The following is a 21,862-nucleotide window of genomic DNA, read 5'->3' as shown; positions in this document are numbered from 1 at the left end:
AGTTTTTTTATATTTAAACTTTTTGAGTCACCAGCTCCTACTGAGCATGTGCAAGAATAAGTGTGTATGCATTTGTGAATGGCTGATGGCTGTCACATGGTACGTGTATGCATTTGTGATTGGCTGATGGCTGTCACATGGTACAGGGGGAGTGGAAATAGACATAACATTTAAAATTGTCAGAAAAAAAATCTATTACTCATTTGAAGTTCAGACTAACTGCTATTGCATTGTCTGGTTATCTTGCATTTGTTGATTATGCAAATCTACTGTGTTGACTGGTCCTTGGGACAGTCTACACCAGAATTTTTATTGTTTAAAAAGATAGATAATCCCTTTATTACCTATTCCCCAGTTTTGCATAACCAGTTATATTAATGAACTTTTTACCTCTGTGATTACCTTCTACAGACTATCCCTTATCTCAGTGCTTTTGACAGACATGCAGTTTAGCCAATCAGAGCAGACTCCTAAATAACTCCACGGGAGTGAGCACAATGTTATCGATAGGACACACATGAACAAGTACTGTCTAACAGTGAAAAACTTTAAAAATGCTCTGAGCTAAGAGGCAGTTTTCAACGGTGTAAAAATCAGTTTGATCCTACCTAGGTTTAGCTTTTCCAAAATACCACAGCAAATGTAATGATAAAAGTCAATTGGAAAGTTGTTTAAAATTGCATGCCCTTTCTGAATCATGAAAGTTAAATTTTGACTAGACTGTCCTTTTAAAGGAAAAAAAAACAAAATACTTTAATTTGTTATTTTTTAATAGCACAAATGCTCCTTGATAAATATGGGTCAGTTATCTAAAGGTCTCTGTGTTTGCGAAATTTTGTAAGAAATCTCGCCAATACTCTATGAAGCCCTTAGGGTTGCCACCTCGGCCATGTTTTCCTGGACACTTATGAGTTACACATGCTGCAGGGTAAGCAGGGTAAAACATGTATTGTCCCTCTGGACATAATATGAATAGTGCTAATGAACAGCGCAATACATGTACACCCTGCACACCCTACAGCATGTGTAACACATAAGTGTCCAGGAAAACATGGCCAAGGTGGCAACCCTACCCAGATAGAATTCTCTTACCTTGTGAGAATAGTGTGTCTACAAAGGAGTAGTATCCTGTGAAGGAGATAAACACATTAAAATAAGGCTCACAGGCGTATCTCCACAACCATAATTATGGCGCAATAATTTTGACTTAGTCCTCCCCACAAGATTGGGTTTTGAAAATCTGGATTCGGCCCTTGTTCACTTAGTCCCAGTTTAAAAATGTACCCCCTCAAATAGTCATCGCTGTGGCTTTTATATACATTAAATATTAAGATATGGTTTGCAGGCCCCTACAGTCTATGTCACAAATACTGGTATAAGCAGCTCCACTTAGCTCCTAGTTATTTATAGCTCCAGATAGTTCCTAATTATATTTACGTAGTACCATTTATCAGTTTTAGATGTTTGTTGTATTTACAGTTGATATGCTCTAAGGTCCAAAAGAGGCCTGATAATCCTATAATCCTCCTTATATATTTCCAGTTAACTATATTGGAGGTCCAAGATCGGCCTCATTTGTTTTAAGGAGGTAGAAAAATGAGGTTTTCAATATGTTCTATACTAGTCTTTAGGTACTAATTAGACAGTTATTGATATTATTGTATTCTATGGATGATGTTATTGTACTTTATAGTATTCCATATTATTAATATGTGTATCATTATTCTGTCATGAAGAATACTGATTGTACGACTTTGTATTTACTCAATGTACCTATACGTGTATACATTTCTTCTTATTTACCCTCAAAAAAATTATTAAAAAAAAATAAAAAATAATAAGGCTCACAAAAAAATATTATAAATTGTCATTTATAAATTGTATGAAATGAATAAATGAAGTGCAGAAAAAAAATTGTTTTGTTAAATTGCATTTAAATTTGTAACAGAATAGTTCTGCAAAATTAGCATTTTATTGAAAAATTTAAATTTGTATTAAAATTATGAAGTAAAAAAAACTATTTAATAAACACAGTAATAAAACTACACTGCACAGCCAAAAAACACTGAAAATGTGTACCTATAATACAAGCACATAGCTTTTCTACTGTAAAATGACTTTACCTGCCTCTTCAAGTGGGCTGAAAAAGGGCACACCATGGGGGTAGCTGAGATTTCTCTGCAAAGTCTGTACTAGCATTTTGTAAACATGCAGATCTCTGCAAACTGATAGGTGGTGAGATTGTGTCAAACTATGCAAAACACTTATCGTATTATACAAAATACAAGCATACAAGGTGATTGTAAGATACTATTTTCTGAAAGCAGAGCAATCCTATTTGTATTGACTGCAGCATTTCCTATTTAAAGTGTTCCCCCAGCTCCCTGCTAACTTCACTGTCCCCAGTGAAGTTTCTTTTTCCAGCAAGCTCCATTACTTTCTACGGGAGGTATCTTTTACAACTCGCAGGGATAGCCCCTTGTTTGTTTTTTAAAGAGAGGGAAACTCCAATGAGTCTCAGAGAGGTTTGTCTAATCCATCAAATATTAGATAATTGGGCCCCACATGTTAAACCCCCTTAAAAGGGTTAAAGGGACACTGAACCCAAATTTTTTCTTTCGTAATTCAGATAGAGCATGACATTTTAAGCAACTTTCTTATTTACTCCTATTATCAAATTTTCTTCATTCTCTTGGTATCTTTATTTGAAATGCAAGAATGTAAGTTTAGATGCCGGCCCATTTTTGGTGAACAACCTGGGTTGTTCTTGCTGATTGGTGGATAAATTCATCCACCATTAAAAAGTGCTGTCCATAGTACTGAACCAAAAAAAACAAAACAAAAAAAAAACTTAGATGCCTTCTTTTTCAAATAAAGATAGTAAGAGAATGAAGAAAAATTGATAATAGGAGTAAATTAGAAAGTTGCTTAAAATTGCATGCTCTATCTGAATCACAAAAGAAAAAATTTGGGTTCAGTGTCCCTTTAAGCTCCTGACCCAGGAATTGCGGTACATTGCTGCTCCTCTTGTAGCCACCGATCACCTCAGCAGCAGGGGTGTATCTAGAGGGGTCTTAGAGGTCTCAATTCAAATTGGGCCTGCCACACTAGGGGGCCCATCTGGTCCTATAATCCGTACTGACATCACTTCAGGGGGACCTGGTGGTGCCTGGGCAACACCTGCATTGTGCCTAGTACCTTTGTGTATCCACTTGCAAAAGGGGGGGTCACAGTTTAAGAAGTGTGGATAGAATTGCATGTACAATATGATGGCTGTATTTCTAAGATGGTGCCACAGTATTATTTTACAGGAAGGCTGAGCAACTGTATATCCTCTAGCACAGACTAACTCACAGTCACAGAGAAACAGCTCTTCTTTCTCCTATTTGAATGCTAGTTCAGCTTCTGCTGGTTGCAAACAGCCCAAAAGAACACTGTTAAAATAAGGGGCCCTTATTTTGTCCTGGGGCCCAGTGAAGTCTAGTTACGCCCCTGATCAGCACGTTCTTACTTAGCAGTTGTGCAGGAGCTTGAATATTGCACAAAGTTAAAGGGAAATTAAACTTTCATGGTCCAGATAGGGCATGCAATTTTAAACAACTTTTCAATTTACTTTAATCTTCAAATTTGTTTTCTTCTCTTGGTATTCTTTGTTAAAAGCTAAACCTAGGTAGGCTCATATACTAATTTCTAAGCCCTTGAAGGCCGCCTCTTATCTTTGTGCATTTTGAAAGTTTCACAACTAAACAGCGCTAGGTCATGTATGCTATATAAATAACATTGTGTTCACTCCTGTGGAGTTACATATGAGTCAGTCCCTACTGGCTAAAAAGCAAGTCTTTCAAAAGAACTGAAATAAAGGGGGCAGTTTGCAGAGGCTTAGATACAAGGTTATCACAGAGGTAAAAGTATATTAATATAACTGTGTTGGTTATGCAAAACTGGGGAATGGGTAATAAAGGGATTATCTATCTCTTTAAACAATAAACATTTTGGAATAGACTGTCCCTTTAAATGTGTTTAAATAATACAATGCTTTATTATTCAATAATAATGTCTCTCTAACATGAGTGTATACAAAATAGATTTTATCTTGCATAAAAATATGTTTTCATCAGTTGTATGCTATTGAAAAACTAGAACAGTGCTGCCAAGCATTTTAAATAATGTTCTTACTGAACCTTTTTTCACTTACAGTCAGTCAATAAACGTTAGATATATTAACTGACACAAAAATATACTGGGTTTTTTTCAAAGGCATTTGTTAGTAATAATCTTTACACAAGTGCCAGAAACCTTCACATACACAGACCCAGAAACACACAGCACACAGGATCCTCCTAAAAAAGCAGGTCCAAGTTTGTTCCTAAATTCAGCTGCAAAATGTATCAATAAGCTATGTGGGACAGAGGGGTAATTTTGGATCACAGCCTTACACTTCACTAGAATTTTATGCAACTAAGCAGATAGGGGTACATGTGTATGCAATATCATTTTAAATGTGTTTAACCCCTTAGTGACCAGAGCACTTTTCCATTTTCTGTCCGTTTGGGACCAAGGCTATTTTTACATTTCTGCGGTGTTTGTGTTTAGCTGAAATTTTCCTCTTCCTCATTTACTGTACCCACACATATTATATACCGTTTTCCTCGCAATTAAATGGACTTTCTAAAGATACTATTATTTTCATCATATCTTATAATTTACTATAAAAAAAAATATAAAATATGAGGAAAAATGGAAAAAAAACACACTTTTTCTAACTTTGAACCCCAAAATCTGTTACATATCTACAACCACCAAAAAACGACCATGCTAAATAGTTTCTAAATTTTGTCCTGAGTTTAGAAATACCCAATGTTTACATGTACTTTGCTTTTTTTGTAACTTATAGGGCCATAAATACAAATAGCACTTTGCTATTTTCAAACCATTTTTTTTTTCAAAATTAGCGCTAGTTACATTGGAACACTGATATCTGTAAGGAATACCTGAATATCCATTGACATGTATATATTTTTTTTTTAGAAGACATCCCAAAGTATTGATCTAGGCCCATTTTGGTATATTTCATGCCACCATTTCACCGCCAAATGCGATCAAATACAAAAAATCGTTCACTTTTTCACAATTTTTTTCACAAACTTTCAGTTTCTCACTGAAATTATTTACAAACTGCTTGTGCAATTATGGCATAAATGGTTGTAAATTCTTCTCTGGGATCCCCTTTGTTCAGAAATATTAGACATATATGGCTTTGGCATTGCTTTTTGGTAATTAAAAGGCCGCTAAATGCCACTGCGCACCACACGTGTATTATGCCCAGCAGTGAAGGGGTTAATTAGGGAGCATGTAGGGAGCTTCTAGGGTTAATTTTAGCTTTAGTGTAGTGTAGTAGACAACCCCAAGTATTGATCTAGGCCCATTTTGGTATATTTCATGCCACCATTTCACCGCCAAATGCGATCAAATAAAAAAAAACGTTAAATTTTTCACAATTTTAGGTTTCTCACTGAAATCATTTACAAACAGCTTGTGCAATTATGGCACAAATGGTTGTAAATGCTTCTCTGGGATCCCCTTTGTTCAGAAATAGCAGACATATATGACTGTCGTTGCTTTTTGGTAATTAGAATGCTGCCAAATGGCGCTGCGCATCACACGTGTATTATGGCTAGCAGTGAAGGGGTTAATTAGGTAGCTTGTAGGGAGCTTGAAGGGTTAATTTTAGCTTTAGTGTAAAGATCAGCCTCCCACCTGAAACATCAGACCCCCTGATCCCTCCCAAACATCTCTTCCCTCCCCTACCCCACAAATGTCCCCGCCATCTTAAGTACTGGCAGAAACTCTGCCAGTACTAAAATAAAAGGAAAATTTGGGCTTTTTTGTGCATTTTTTTTTGCATATTTACATATGCTTCTGTGTAGGATCCCCCTTAGCCCCCAACCTCACTGATCCCCCACCAAACAGCTCTCTAACCCTCCCCCTCTGACTTAATGTACGCCATCTTGGGTACTGGCAGCTGTCTGCCAGTACCCAGTTTAGTGAATAATATGCTTTTTTTAATTAAAAAATGTCCCTTTTCTGTAGTGTAGCTTCCCCCCCCCCCCCCCCAATACCAACCCCCCACCCCTTCCAGATCCCTTAGATGCTTTGGAAAAAATAAGTATTTAATTTTATTTGACATTTTACTTTTACATTTTTTTCTGTAGTGTAGCGGTTCCCACCCGCTCCCGCCCCATGCACGCGCCCGCCCGCCACCCCCCGTGCACGCGCGCCCCCGAAGGCTCCGCCCCCGATCCCGCCCCCCTCCACCTTCCAGATCTCACCGATGGCCGCCCACCCGCCTCCCAAGTCGGCTCCCACCCACCAACGATACCGGCCATCGATGTCCGGTGCAGAGAGGGCCACAGAGTGGCTCTCTCTGCATCGGATGGCCAAGGGGGGTTATTGCAGGATGCCTCCATATCGAGGCATCACTGCAATAACCGGAAAGCAGCTGGAAGCGAGCAGGATCCCTTCCAGCTGCTTTTGCAGACCAAGGACGTACGCCACACGTCCTCGGTCATTAACTGCATTTTTTTTGAGGACGTGTGGCGTACGTCCTTGGTCGTTAAGGGGTTAATGTTATTTTTACATTTTAGAAGGGCAGCAGATAAAAAGCATATGGGAATGCAAAAGAATATTCAATTACATTTATTATATAAATAAGCAGGATATAACTGTGGATACAAGATAGAAAACCTTCTGTTTGGATTTGTAAAGAAAGTAAAATTAAAATTTACCTCATATTTAAAATGGGTGGGAAATTGAACAAACGGTTATAATGCTTACAAAAGTGCATTACAAACAAACACAATTGTTTTTGTTTACCTTAAAATAGACCATTTGAGTATATGCAACATTTACCGAATAAGATTAATTAAAGAGAGAATTTCCTATGCAAAAATAATTTAATTAAACATTTTATACAAACGTAATTAGCTCCTAGCTCTGTAGTTTTCACAATTATCCAATCAAAAATTTTTTTTTAAAAAAATCACTCAAAATATTTGAGTATCATGTCCATTTAACGGGCATTCCAGTCAAAATTTAACTGAGGAGGCAAGAAGCATTTTTGAAATAACATAATTTATGCTTACCTGATAAATTCCTTTCTTCTGTTGTGTGATCAGTCCACGGGTCATCATTACTTCTGGGATATTATCTGCTCCCCTACAGGAAGTGCAAGAGGATTCACCCAGCAGAGTTGCTATATAGCTCCTCCCCTCTACGTCACCTCCAGTCATTCGACCAAAGACCAACGAGAAAGGAGAAGCCAAGGGTGTAGTGGTGACTGGATTATAATTTAAAAAATATTTACCTGCCTTAAAAACAGGGCGGGCCGTGGACTGATCACACAACAGAAGAAAGGAATTTATCAGGTAAGCATAAATTATGTTTTCTTCTGTTATGTGTGATCAGTCCACGGGTCATCATTACTTCTGGGATACCAATACCAAAGCAAAAGTACACGGATGACGGGAGGGATAGGCAGGCTCATTATACAGAAGGAACCACTGCCTGAAGAACCTTTCTCCCAAAAATAGCCTCCGAAGAAGCAAAAGTGTCAAATTTGTAAAATTTGGAAAAAGTATGAAGCGAAGACCAAGTTGCAGCCTTGCAAATCTGTTCAACAGAGGCCTCATTCTTAAAGGCCCAAGTGGAAGCCACAGCTCTAGTAGAATGAGCTGTAATTCTTTCAGGAGGCTGCTGTCCAGCAGTCTCATAGGCTAAACGAATTATGCTACGAAGCCAGAAGGAGAGAGAGGTAGCCGAAGCCTTATGACCTCTCCTCTGACCAGAGTACACGACAAACAGGGAAGACGTTTGTCGAAAATCCTTAGTTGCCTGCAAATAGAACTTGAGGGCACGAACTACATCCAGATTGTGTAGAAGACGTTCCTTCTTTGAAGAAGGATTTGGACACAAGGATGGAACAACAATCTCTTGATTGATATTCCTGTTAGTGACTACCTTAGGTAAGAACCCAGGTTTAGTACGCAGAACTACCTTGTCTGAGTGAAAGATCAGATAAGGAGAATCACAATGTAAGGCTGATAACTCAGAGACTCTTCGAGCCGAGGAAATAGCCATTAAAAATAGAACTTTCCAAGATAACAATTTTATATCAATGGAATGAAGGGGTTCAAACGGAACACCCTGTAAAACGTTAAGAACTAAGTTTAAACTCCATGGCGGAGCAACAGTTTTAAACACAGGCTTGATCCTAGCTAAAGCCTGACAAAAGGCCTGGACGTCTGGATTTTCTGACAGACGCCTGTGAAACAAGATGGACAGAGCTGAGATCTGTCCCTTTAATGAGCTAGCCGATAAACCCTTTTCTAAACCTTCTTGTAGAAAAGACAAAATCCTAGGAATCCTAACCTTACTCCAGGAGTAATCTTTGGATTCACACCAGTATAGGTATTTACGCCATATCTTATGGTAAATCCTTCTGGTAACAGGCTTCCTAGCCTGTATCAGGGTATCAATAACCGACTCAGAAAAACCACGTTTTGATAAAATCAAGCGTTCAATTTCCAAGCAGTCAGCTTCAGAGAAGTTAGATTTTGATGTTTGAATGGACCCTGAATCAGAAGGTCCTGTCTTAGAGGTAGAGACCAAGGCGGACAGGGATGACATGTCCACTAGATCTGCATACCAAGTCCTGCGTGGCCATGCAGGCGCTATTAGAATCACTGATGCTCTCTCCTGTTTGATTTTGGCAATCAATCGAGGAAGCAGCGGGAAGGGTGGAAACACATAAGCCATCCTGAAGTTCCAAGGTGCTGTCAAAGCATCTATCAGAAACCGCTCCCGGATCCCTGGATCTGGATCCGTAGCGAGGAAGTTTGGCGTTCTGGCGAGACGCCATGAGATCTATCTCTGGTTTGCCCCAACGTCGAAGTATTTGGGCAAAGACCTCCGGATGAAGTTCCCACTCCCCCGGATGAAAAGTCTGGCGACTCAAGAAATCCGCCTCCCAGTTCTCCACTCCCGGGATGTGGATTGCTGACAGGTGGCAAGAGTGAGACTCTGCCCAGCAAATTATCTTTGATACTTCCATCATTGCTAGGGAGCTTCTTGTCCCTCCCTGATGGTTGATGTAAGCTACAGTCGTGATGTTGTCCGACTGAAACCTGATGAACCCCCGAGTTTTTAACTAGGGCCAAGCTAGAAGGGCATTGAGAACTGCTCTCAATTCCAGAATGTTTATTGGCAGGAGACTTTCCTCCTGACTCCATTGTCCCTGAGCCTTCAGAGAATTCCAGACAGCGCCCCAACCTAGTAGGCTGGCGTCTGTTGTTACAATTGTCCAGTCCGGCCTGCTGAATGGCATCCCCCTGGACAGATGTGGCCGAAAAAGCCACCATAGAAGAGAGTTTCTGGTCTCTTGATCCAGATTTAGAGTGGGGGACAAATCTGAGTAATCCCCATTCCACTGACTCAGCATGCACAATTGCAGCGGTCTGAGATGTAGGCGTGCAAAGGGTACTATGTCCATTGCTGCTACCATTAAGCCGATCACCTCCATGCATTGAGCTACTGACGGGAGTTGAATGGAATGAAGGACACGGCATGCATTTAGAAGCTTTGTTAATCTGTCTTCTGTCAGATAAATCTTCATTTCTATAGAATCTATAAGAGTCCCCAGGAATGGAACTCTTGTGAGAGGAAAGAGAGAACTCTTCTTTTCGTTGACTTTCCATCCATGCGACCTTAGAAATGCCAGAACTAACTCTGTATGAGACTTGGCAGTTTGAAAGCTTGAAGCTTGTATCAGAATGTCGTCTAGGTACGGAGCTACCGAAATTCCTCGCGGTCTTAGTACCGCCAGAAGGGCACCCAGAACCTTTGTGAAGATTCTTGGAGCCGTAGCCAATCCGAATGGAAGGGCTACGAACTGGTAATGCCTGTTTAAGAAGGCAAACCTTAGATACCGGTAATGATCTTTGTGAATCGGTATGTGAAGGTAAGCATCCTTTAATCCACTGTGGTCATGTACTGACCCTTTTGGATCATGGGTAAGATAGTCCGAATAGTTTCCATTTTTGAACGATGGAACTCTTAGGAATTTGTTTAGGATCTTTAAATCCAAGATTGGCCTGAAAGTTCCCTCTTTTTTGGGAACCACAAACAGGTTTGAGTAAAACCCTTGTCCTTGTTCCGACCGCGGAACCGGATGGATCACTCCCATTAATAACAGATCTTGTACACAGCGTAGAAACGCGTCTTTCTTTATTTGGTTTGTTGACAACCTTGACAGATGAAATCTCCCTCTTGGGGGAGAGAATTTGAAGTCTAGAAGGTATCCCTGAGATATGATCTCTAGCGCCCAGGGATCCTGGACATCTCTTGCCCAAGCCTGGGCGAAGAGAGAGAGTCTGCCCCCCACTAGATCCGGTCCCGGATCGGGGGCCCTCGGTTTCATGCTGTCTTAGGGGCAGCAGCAGGTTTCCTGGCCTGCTTGCCCTTATTCCAGGACTGGTTAGGTTTCCAGCCTTGTCTGTAACGAGCAACAGCTCCTTCCTGTTTTGGTGCAGTGGAAGTTGATGCTGTTCCTGATTTGAAATTCCGAAAGGGACGAAAATTAGACTGTCTAGCCTTAGTTTTGGCTTTGTCTTGAGGTAGAGCGTGGCCCTTACCTCCTGTAATGTCAGCAATAATTTCTTTCAAACCGGGCCCAAATAAAGTTTGCCCCTTGAAAGGTATATTAAGCAATTTGGACTTAGAAGTTACATCAGCCGACCAGGATTTTAGCCACAGCGCCCTACGTGCCTGAATGGCGAATCCTGAATTCTTAGCCGTAAGTTTGGTTAAATGTACTACGGCCTCCGAAATGAATGAATTAGCTAGTTTAAGGACTCTAAGCCTGTCCGTAATGTCGTCCAGCGTAGCTGAACTAAGGTTCTCTTCCAGAGACTCAATCCAAAATGCTGCCGCAGCCGTAATCGGCGCGATGCATGCAAGGGGTTGTAATATAAAACCTTGTTGAACAAACATTTTCTTAAGGTAACCCTCTAATTTTTTATCCATAGGATCTGAAAAAGCACAGCTATCCTCCACCGGGATAGTGGTGCGCTTAGCTAAAGTAGAAACTGCTCCCTCCACCTTAGGGACCGTTTGCCATAAAGTCCCGTGTGGTGGCGTCTATTGGAAACATCTTTCTAAATATTGGAGGGGGTGAGAACGGCACACCGGGTCTATCCCACTCCTTAGTAACAATTTCAGTTAATCTCTTAGGTATAGGAAAAACGTCAGTACTCGCCGGTACCGCAAAGTATTTATCCAACCTACACATTTTTCTCTGGTATTGCAACAGTGTTACAATCGTTAAGAGCCGCTAAGACCTCCCCTAGTAATACACGGAGGTTTTCCAATTTAAATTTAAAATTTGAAATATCTGAATCCAATCTGCTTGGATCAGAACCGTCACCTACAGAATGAAAGCTCTCCGTCCTCATGCTCTGCAAGCTGTGACGCAGTATCAGACATGGCCCTAGAATTATCAGCGCACTCTGTTCTCACCCCAGAGTGATCACGCTTGCCTCTTAGTTCTGGTAATTTAGCCAAAACTTCAGTCATGACAGTAGCCATATCTTGTAATGTTATCTGTAATGGCTGCCCAGATGTACTAGGCGCCATAATATCACGCACCTCCCCGGGCGGGAGATGCAGGTACTGACACGTGAGGCGAGTTAGTCGGCATAACTCTCCCCTCGCTGTTTGGTGAAATTTGTTCAATTTGTACAGATTGGCTTTTATTTAAAGTAGCATCAATACAGTTAGTACATAAATTTCTATTGGGCTCCACCTTGGCATTGGAACAAATGACACAGGTATCTTCCTCTGAATCAGACATGTTTAACACACTAGCAATAAAACATGCAACTCGGTAACAATCTTATTTAACGAAAACGTACTGTGCCTCAAGAAGCACTAAACGATTAAATGACAGTTGAAATAATGAACTGAAAAAACAGTTATAGCATCACTCTTTAAAAACAACACAACTTTTTAGCAAAGGTTTGTTCCCATTAGTAAAGAAAACACTAATTAAATTTTAAACATAAAAATTACAGAGCAACGTTTTAAATCACAGTCACTATATAAGTCTCACAGCTCTGCTGAGAGAATCTACCTCCCTTCAAAGAAGTTTGAAGACCCCTGAGTTCTGTTAGAGATGAACCGGATCATGCAGAAAATACAACAGTAACTGACTGGAAATTTTTGATGCGTAGCAAAGAGCGCCAAAAACGGCCCCTCCCTCTCACACACAGCAGTGAGAGAGAAACGAAACTGTCATAATTAAAACAAGCAAACTGCCAAGTGGAAAAATAATGCCCAAATATTTATTCACTCAGTACCTCATCAATGCAAACGATTCTACATTCCAGCAAAAACGTTTAACATAAAAAATACCTATTAAAAGGTTTAATGTACTTTAACAGAGTAATTCCGGTGAAATACCATCCCCAGAATACTAAAGTGTAGAGTATACATACATGTTCATTATAACGGTATGGCAGGATTTTCTCATCAATTCCATTCAGAAAATAAAAACTGCTACATACCTCAATGCAGATTCAACTGCCCGCTGTCCCCTGATCTGAAGTTTTTACCTCCCTCAGATGGCCGAGAAACAGCAATATGATCTTAACTACTCCGGTTAAAATCATAAGAAAAACTCTGGTAGATTCTTCTTCAAACTCTGCCAGAGGGTAATAACACGCTCCGGTGCTATTGTAAAATAACAAACTTTTGATTGAAGTTCTAAAAACTAAGTATAATCACCATAGTCCTCTCACACCTCCTATCTAGTCTTTGGGTGCAAGAGAATGACTGGAGGTGACGTAGAGGGGAGGAGCTATATAGCAACTCTGCTGGGTGAATCCTCTTGCACTTCCTGTAGGGGAGCAGATAATATCCCAGAAGTAATGATGACCCGTGACTGATCACACATAACAGAAGAAATACTTGTATTAACAGAACTATTTCTAGTAAAATCTAATCACTGTTTAAGTGGTTCTCTGCCATTCAGGATTTATCAAACCCTGATCTAGATCAGTATAATAAAAAAAAAACTACATAGATGCCTATATTGTGACGTAGACATCAAAATCTGATTAACTTAATCTTCTGGTGCTGAAACATATAAATGTACAATTCACATTTCGTGCATTTTTTGCTCAACTAATCTCTATGGATTAACAGCTGGTAAACCCTTTAAGTGCAGCACACAACACACAAGGTGGCTTTAGATGTATCCATGACAACACACTTGTCAAACAGAAAACCATGACCGAGGCAGGTAGATACAAAGATACAAACAACCTCTGCAACAACAATGGTGGAATACCAATGTCATGCATTGTCATTATGAAGTTGTCACAGCTTCCATCCAAACAAGTGTAAATGTTGCAGCTATAAATGGAAAATTATAGCAACAGCTTATGTTGTGTAAGCAATTTATCTATTGAAAGGACATTAAATGTCTCTTGCTTTTCTGTAAAATTGTGCTTGTCCGACACGCCCGAGAGGCCAAAAAGCAAAATCCGTTACCAGCAAATGTTGCAAATCAAATAGCTGGTTTAAAGGGACAGTCAACACCAGAATTTTTGCTGTTTTAAAAGATAGATAATCCCTTAATTACCAAGTCCCCAGTTTTGCATAACCAACACAGTTATAATTATACACATTTTACCTCTGTATTTACCTTGTATCTAAGCCTCAGCAGACTGCACCCTTATTACAGTTCTTTTGACAGACTTGCATTTTAGCCAATCAGAGCTGTCTCCATGGTAAATTCACGTTCATGAGCTCAATGGTATCTATATGAAACACGTGAACTAATGCCCTCTAGTGGTGAAAAACTATCAAAATGCATTTAAATTAGAGGCAGCCTTAAAGGTCTAAGAAATTAGCATATGAACCTCCTAGGTTTAGCATTCAACTAAGAATACCAAGAGAAGAAAGCAAAATTGGTGATAAAAGTAAATTGGAAAGTTGTTTAAAATGACATGCCCCATTTGAAACATGACAGGTTTTTTTGGACTTGACTGTCCCTTTAAACAATTAGCAGTGTTTTGAAAACCTAGGTCACAGAGTTTGCTTTTAGATCTCTCTGGGGACTGTAGGGAAAAGAGAAAAATCTTTACATAAAATTAAATTGATGGTAAACCTTAACAAATCAAATGCAAAATATTGAATCTTTGCCATAAAAAAGTATGCGTGTACCTCTTTTGTTTTTAATCTATCCGTGAAAGGGTTAAATTAGTGCATATAATATTGCTTCTATTACAATGTTATGCCGGCCCACTTGAATTAACTTTTTTTTTTTTTTTTTAATGACAACTCCAATGAACATCCAATTGTGTGTCTTATATGACAATCTTGAAGTCCAGCCCCTTTAAAGCCCTTAGAAAGCCTAGGTAGAGAGTGGATGTGACTGCTTTATAATCACAGCCCAGCCAATAAAAGGAAATTAAGGGGGGCGGAGGAACAGACAATACAAATTGTGATTATAAATAATTGTTAATATAATAATAAATACATATACACACACACACACATTTATAAAGAGAAAAAAAAAAGTAGTTTCACTTGCAAATTAATATATTTTTCACTGCAACATTCTTATAGTCTGAAATTTACCATCACTTTAAGATGTTCAGTTTCCTTTTAAAACCTGTCCTGTTTAGTAGACAGAATACACTGCATATGGGTGCTTAGCGTTACTATGTGTTTAACCCATGAACAGGGGTTATTAAATACATCATTTGCAATAAGCATTATTTTAGACTGTCCTTTGAAACTCTAAGATTGCCAATGTGCTGCCAAATCGTAAAGAAAACATAATTTATGTAAGAACTTACCTGATAAATTAATTTCTTTCATATTAGCAAGAGTCCATGAGCTAGTGACGTATGGGATATACATTCCTACCAGGAGGGGCAAAGTTTCCCAAACCTCAAAATGCCTATAAATACACCCCTCACCACACCCACAAATCAGTTTAACGAATAGCCAAGAAGTGGGGTGATAAGAAAAAAGTGCGAAAGCATAAAAAATAAGGAATTGGAATAGCTGTGCTTTATACAAAAAAATCATAATCACCACAAAAAAAGGGTGGGTCTCATGGACTCTTGCTAATATGAAAGAAATGAATTTATCAGGTAAGTTCTTACATAAATTATGTTTTCTTTCATGTAATTAGCAAGAGTCCATGAGCTAGTGACGTATGGGATAATAAATACCCAAGATGTGGAACTTCCACGCAAGAGTCACTAGAGAGGGAGGGATAAAATAAAGACAGCCAATTCCGCTGAAAAATAATCCACACCCCAACAAAGTTTAAATCTTATAATGAAAAAAAATGAAATTATAAGCAGAAGAATCAAACTGAAACAGCTGCCTGAAGTACTTTTCTACCAAAAACTGCTTCAGAAGAAGAAAACACATAAAAATGGTAGAATTTAGTAAAAGTATGCAAAGAAGACCAAGTAGCTGCTTTGCAAATCTGATCAACCGAAGCTTCATTCCTAAATGCCCAGGAAGTAGAAACTGACCTAGTCGAATGAGCTGTAATCCTTTGAGACGGAGTTCTACCCGACTCAACATAAGCATGATGAATCAAAGACTTTAACCAAGACGCCAAAGAAACGGCAGAGGCCTTCTGACCTTTCCTAGAACCAGAAAAGATAACAAAGAGACTAGAAGTCTTTTGGAAATCTTTAGTAGCTTCAACATAATATTTCAAAGCTCTTACTACATCCAAAGAATGTAATGATCTTTCCTTAGAATTCTTAGGATTAGGACACAATGAAGGAACCACAATCTCTCTACTAATGTTGTTAGAATTCACAACCTTAGGTAAAAATTTAAATGAAGTCCGCAACACTGCCTTATCCTGATGAAAAATCAGAAAAGGAGATTCACAAGAAAGAGCAGATAACTCAGAAACTCTTCTAGCAGAAGAGATGGCCAAAAGAAACAAAACTTTCCAAGAAAGTAATTTAATATCTAGAGAATGCATAGGTTCAAAAAGGAGGAGCTTGTAGAGCTCCCAGAACCAAATTTAAACTCCAAGGAGGAGAAATTGACTTAATGACAGGTTTGATTACGAACCAATAGCCTGTACAAAACAATGAATATCAGGAAGATTATTAATCTTTCTGTGAAACAGCACAGAAAGAGCAGAAATTTGTCCTTTCAAGGAACTTGCAGACAAACCTTTATCCAGACCATCCTTAAGTAACTGTAAAATTCTAGGAATTCTAAAAGAATGCCAGGAAAATTGATGAGAAGAACACCAAGAAATGTAAGTCTTCCAGACTCGATAATATATCTTCCCTAGACACAGATTTACGAGCCTGTAACATAGTATTAATTACGGAGGTCAGAGAAACCTCTATGACTAAGAATCAAGCGTTCAATCTCCATACCTTCAAATTTAATGATTTGAGATCCTGATGGAAAAATGGGCCTTGAGATAGAAGGTCTGGGTCTTAACGGAAGAGTCCAAGGTTGGCAACTGGCCATCCGAACAAGATCCGCATACCAAAATCTGTGAGGCCATGCTGGAGCCACCAGCAGTACAAACGAACGCTCCTTTAGAATCTTGGAAATCACTCTTGGAAGAAGAACTAGAGGCGGAAAGATATAGCAGGATGATACTTCCAAGGAAGCGACAATGCAGCCACTGCCTCCGCCTGAGGATCCCTGGATCTGGACAGATACCTGGGAAGTTTCTTGTTTAGATGAGAAGCCATCAGATCTATTTCTGGAAGACCCCAGATTTGAACAATCTGAAGAAATACCTCTGGGTGAAGAGACCATTCGCCCGGATGCAACGTCTGACGACTGAGATAATCCGCTTCCCAATACCTGGGATGTGAACCGCAGAAATTAGACAGGAGCTGGATTCCGCCCATACAAGTATTCGAGATACTTCTTTCATAGCCAGAGGACTGCGAGTCCCCCCTTGATGATTGATATATGCCACGGTTGTGACATTGTCCGTCTGAAAACAAATGAACGACTCTCTCTTCAGAAGAGGCCATGACTGAAGAGCTCTGAAAATCGCACTTGAGTTCCAAAATGTTGATTGGTAATCTCGCCTCCTGAGATTCCCAAACCCCCTGCGCTGTCAGAGACCCCCATACTGCTCCCCAACCTGTCAGACTCGCATCTGTTGAGATCACAGTCCAGGTTGGAAGAACAAAAGAAGCCCCTTGAATTAAACGATGGTGATCTGTCCACCACGTCAGAGAGTGTCGTACAATCGGATTTAAAGATATTAACTGTGATATCTTTGTATAATCCCTGCACCACTGGTTCAGCATACAGAGCTGAAGAGGTCGCATGTGAAAACGAGCAAAGGGGATCGCGTCCGATGCAACAGTCATAAGACCTAGAATTTCCATGCATAAAGCTACCGAAGGGAATGATTGAGACTGAAGGTTTCGACAGGCTGAAATCAATTTCAGACATCTCTTGTCCGTCAGAGACAAAGTCATGGACACTGAATCTATTTGGAAACCTAAAAAGGTTACCCTTGTCTGAGGAATCAATGAACTCTTTGGTAAATTGATCCTCCAACCATGTTCTTGAAGAAACGACACAAGTCGATTCGTATGAGATTCTGCTAAATGTGAAGACTGAGCAAGTACCAAGATATCGTCCAAATAAGGAAATACCACAATACCCTGTTCTCTGAATACAGATAGAAGGGCACCGAGAACTGATGAAAAAATCCTTGGAGCCGTTGCTAGGCCGAACGGCAGAGCCACAAATTGGTAATGCTTGTCTAGAAAAAAGAATCTCAGAAACTGAAAGTCATCTGGATGAATCGGAATATGCAGATATGCATCCTGCAAATCTATTGTGGACATATAATGCCCTTGCTGAACAAAAGGCAGAATAGTTCTTATAGTTACCATTTTGAATGTTGGTATCCTTACATATCGATTCAATATTTTTAATCCAGAACTGGTCTGAAGGAATTCTCCTTCTTTGGTACAATGAATAGATTTGAGTAAAACCCCAGCCCTTGTTCCAGAACTGGAACTGTCACAATTACTCAAGCCAACTCTAGATCTGAAACACATTTCAGAAATGCCTGAGCCTTCACTGGATTTATTGGAATGCGAGAAAGAAAAAATCTTCTTGCAGGTGGCCTTACCCTGAAACCTATTCTGTACCCTTGTGAAACAATGTTCTGAATCCAAAGACTGTGAATCGATATGATCCAAATTTCTTTGAAAAATCGTAATCTGCCCCCTACCAGCTGCGCTGGAATGAGGGCCACACCTTCATGTGGACTTGGGAGACTGGCTTTGGCTTTCTAAAAGGCTTGGATTTATTCCAGACTGGAGACAGTTTCCAAACTGAAACCGTTCCTTTAGGGGAAGGATCAGGCTTCTGTTCCTTATTCTGACGAAAGGAACGAAAACGATTAGCAGCCCTATATTTACCTTTAGATTTTTTTATCCTGAGGTAAAAAAATTCATTTCCCCCCAGTAACAGTTGAAATAATAGAATCCAACTGAGAACCAAACAATTTATTACCTTGGAAAGAAAGGGAAAGCAAAGTTGACTTAGAAGACATATCAGCATTCCAAGTTTTAAGCCATAAAGCTCTTCTAGCTAGAATAGCTAAAGACATATACCTGACATCAACTCTGATGTTATCAAAGGATGGCATCACAAATAAAGTTATTAGCATGTTGAAGAAGTTTAACAATGCTATGAGTATTATGATCTGACACTTGTTGCGCCAAAGCTCCAACCAAAAAGTGGAAGCTGCAGCAACATCAGCCAAAGAAATAGCAGGCCTAAGAAGATTACCTGAACATAAATAAGCTTTCCTTAGAAAGGAATCAATCTTCCTATCTAAAGGATCCTTAAAGGAAGTACTATCTGCCGTAGGAATAGTAGTAGCTTAGCAAGAGTAGAGATAGCCCCATCAACTTTAGGGATTTTGTCCCAAAACTCTAATCTGTCAGATGGCACAGGATACAAATTTCTTAAATCTTTTAGAAGGAGTAAAAGAATTACCCAGATTATTCCTTCCCTAGAAATTACTTCAGAAATAGCATCAGGGACAGGAAAAACTTCCGGAATAACTACAGGAGGTTTAAAAACCGAATTTAAACGCTTATTAGATTTAGTATCAAGAGGACTAGAATCCTCAATTTCTAAAGCGATTAAAACTTCTTTAAGTAAAAGAACGAATAAATTCCATTTTAAATAAATATGACGATTTATCAGTGTCAATATACTGAGACAGAATCCTCTGAACCAGAAAAATCCTCATCAGAAACAGACAAATCAGAATGACGATGTTCATTTAAAAATTCATCTGAGAAATGAGAAGTTTTAAAAGACCTTTTACGCTTACTGGAAGGAGGAATAACAGACATAGCCTTCCTAATAGATTTAGAAACAAAATCTCTTATATTAACAGGAACATCCTGAGTATTAGATGTTGATGGAACAGCAACAGGTAATGGAATATTACTAATGGAAATTTTATCTGCATTAGCAAGTTTATCATGACATTCATCACAAACTACAGCCGGAGGAACAGATACCAACAAGTTGACAACAAATGCACTTAACTTTGGTAGAGCCAGCATCAGGCAGCGTTTTTCCAGAAAGTAGCTTCTGATCAGGGTCAATCTGAGACATCTTGCAATATGTAAGAGAAAAAACAACATACAGGGAGTGCAGAAATTATTAGGCAAATGAGTATTTTGACCACATCCATCCTCTTTATGCAAGTTGTCTTACTCCAAGCTGTATAGGCTCGGAAAGCCTACTACCAATTAAGCATATTAGGGGTGATGTGCATCTCTGTAATGAGAAGGGGTGTGGTCTAATGACATCAACACCCTATATCAGGTGTGCATAATTATTAGGGCAACTTCCTTTCCTTTGGCAAAATGCGGTCAAAAGAAGGACTTGACAGGCTCAGAAAAGTCAAAAATAGTGAGATATCTTGCGAGGGATGCAGCACTCTTAAAATTGCAAAGCTTCTGAAGCGTGATCATCGAACAATCAAGCGTTTCATTCAAATAGTCGAACAGGGGTTGCAAGAAGCGTGTGGAAATACCAAGGCGCAAAATAATGCCCAATGAACTGAGAAAAGTCAAGCGTCGCAGCTGCCAAGATGCCACTTGCCACAGTTTGGCCATATTTCAGAGCTGGCAACATCACTGGAGTGGCCCAAAAGCACAAGGTGTGCAATACTCCCAGAGACATGGCCAAGGTAAGAAAGGCTGAAAGACGACCACCACTGAACAAGACACACAAGCTGAAACGTCAAGACTGGGCCAAGAAATATCTCAAGACTGATTTTTCTAAGGCTTTATGGACTGATGAAATGAGAGTGTAGTCCTGATGGGCCAAGATGGATGGGCCCGTGGCTGGAATGGTAAAGGGCAGAGAGCTCCAGTCCGACTCAGACGCCAGCAAGGTGGAGGTGGAGTACTGGTTTGGCTGGTCTCATCAAAGATGGAGATCTTGTGGGGCCTTCTTGGGTGAGGATGGAGTCAAGCTCAACTCCCAGGTCCTACTGCCAGGTTTCTGGAAGACACCTTCTTCAAGCAGTGGTACAGGAAGAAGGTCTGCATCCTTCAAGAAAAACATGATTTTCATGCAGGACAATGCTCCATCACACGCGTCCAAGTACTCCACAGCGTGTCTGGCAAGAAAGGGTATAAAGAAGAAAATCTAATGACATGGCCTCCTTGTTCACCTGATCTGAACCCCATTGAGAACCTGTGGTCCCATCATCAAATGTGAGATTTACAAGGAGGGAAAAACAGTACACCTCTCTGAACAGTGTCTGGGAGGCGTGGTTTCTGCTGCACGCAATGTTGATGGTGAACCAGATCAAAACACTGACAGAATCCATGGATGGCAGGCTTTTGAGTGTCCTTGCAAAGAAAGGTGGGCTATATTGGTCACTGATTTGTTTTTGTTTTGTTTTTGAATGTCAGAAATGTATATTTGTGAATGTTGAGATGTTATATTCGTTTCACTGGTAAAAATAAATAATTGAAATGGGGTATATATTTGTTTTTTTGTTAAGTTGCCTAATAATTATGCACAGTAATAGTCTCCCTGCACACACAGATATCCCCCTAAAAAGTTATAAACTAAAAACAAACTAAAAACTACTTCCAAAAACTATGGTTCATTGAGAACATGGTTGTTGTTCAATAATAAAATTAATCCTCAAAAATACAACTTGCATATAATTCTGCACTCCCCTGTAAAAAGCAAAATCTATCAAATTCCTTAAATGACAGTTTCAGGAATGGGAAAGAATGCCAATGACAAGCCTCTAGTAACCAGAAGCAAAAGAAAAAGGAGACTTAAATAATGAGAAAAAAAGGTGGAGACAAAATGACGCCCACATTTTTTAGCGCCAAAAAAGATGCCCCACATTATTGGCGCCTAAAATGCTTTTGGCGCCAAGAATGACGCCACATCCGGTGACGCCAACACTTTTGGCGCAAAACGTCAAAAAAATGACGTAATCACAAACAACTTCCGGCGACAAGTATGACGCCGGAAATGACAAAGAATTTTTTTGCGCCAAAAAAAAGTCCGCGCCAAGAATGACGCAATAAAATTAAGCATTTTCAGCCCCCGCGAGCCTAACAGCTCACAGAGAAAAAAAGTCAATTTTAAAAAGGTAAGAAAAAAAATTGAAAATTCATATGCATTATCCCAAATAATGAAACTGTCTGTCTGAAATAAGGAATATTGATCATCCTGAATCAAGGCAAATAAATGTTTAAACACATAT

General features: G+C 39.6%; 1 protein-coding gene across 1 annotated transcript in view; it reads right to left on the bottom strand.

The window, feature by feature from the left end:
- The window catches only part of EPB41L4B (erythrocyte membrane protein band 4.1 like 4B), a 433,805-nt gene that overhangs the window by 328,646 nt on the left and 83,297 nt on the right, over nt 1–21,862 (bottom strand). The gene's annotated exons all lie outside the window — the stretch shown is intronic.

Source organism: Bombina bombina, chromosome 5 (assembly GCF_027579735.1).
Source record: "Bombina bombina isolate aBomBom1 chromosome 5, aBomBom1.pri, whole genome shotgun sequence".
Lineage (NCBI taxonomy): Eukaryota > Metazoa > Chordata > Amphibia > Anura > Bombinatoridae > Bombina > Bombina bombina.
This window is presented reverse-complemented; position numbering and strand designations above follow the sequence as displayed.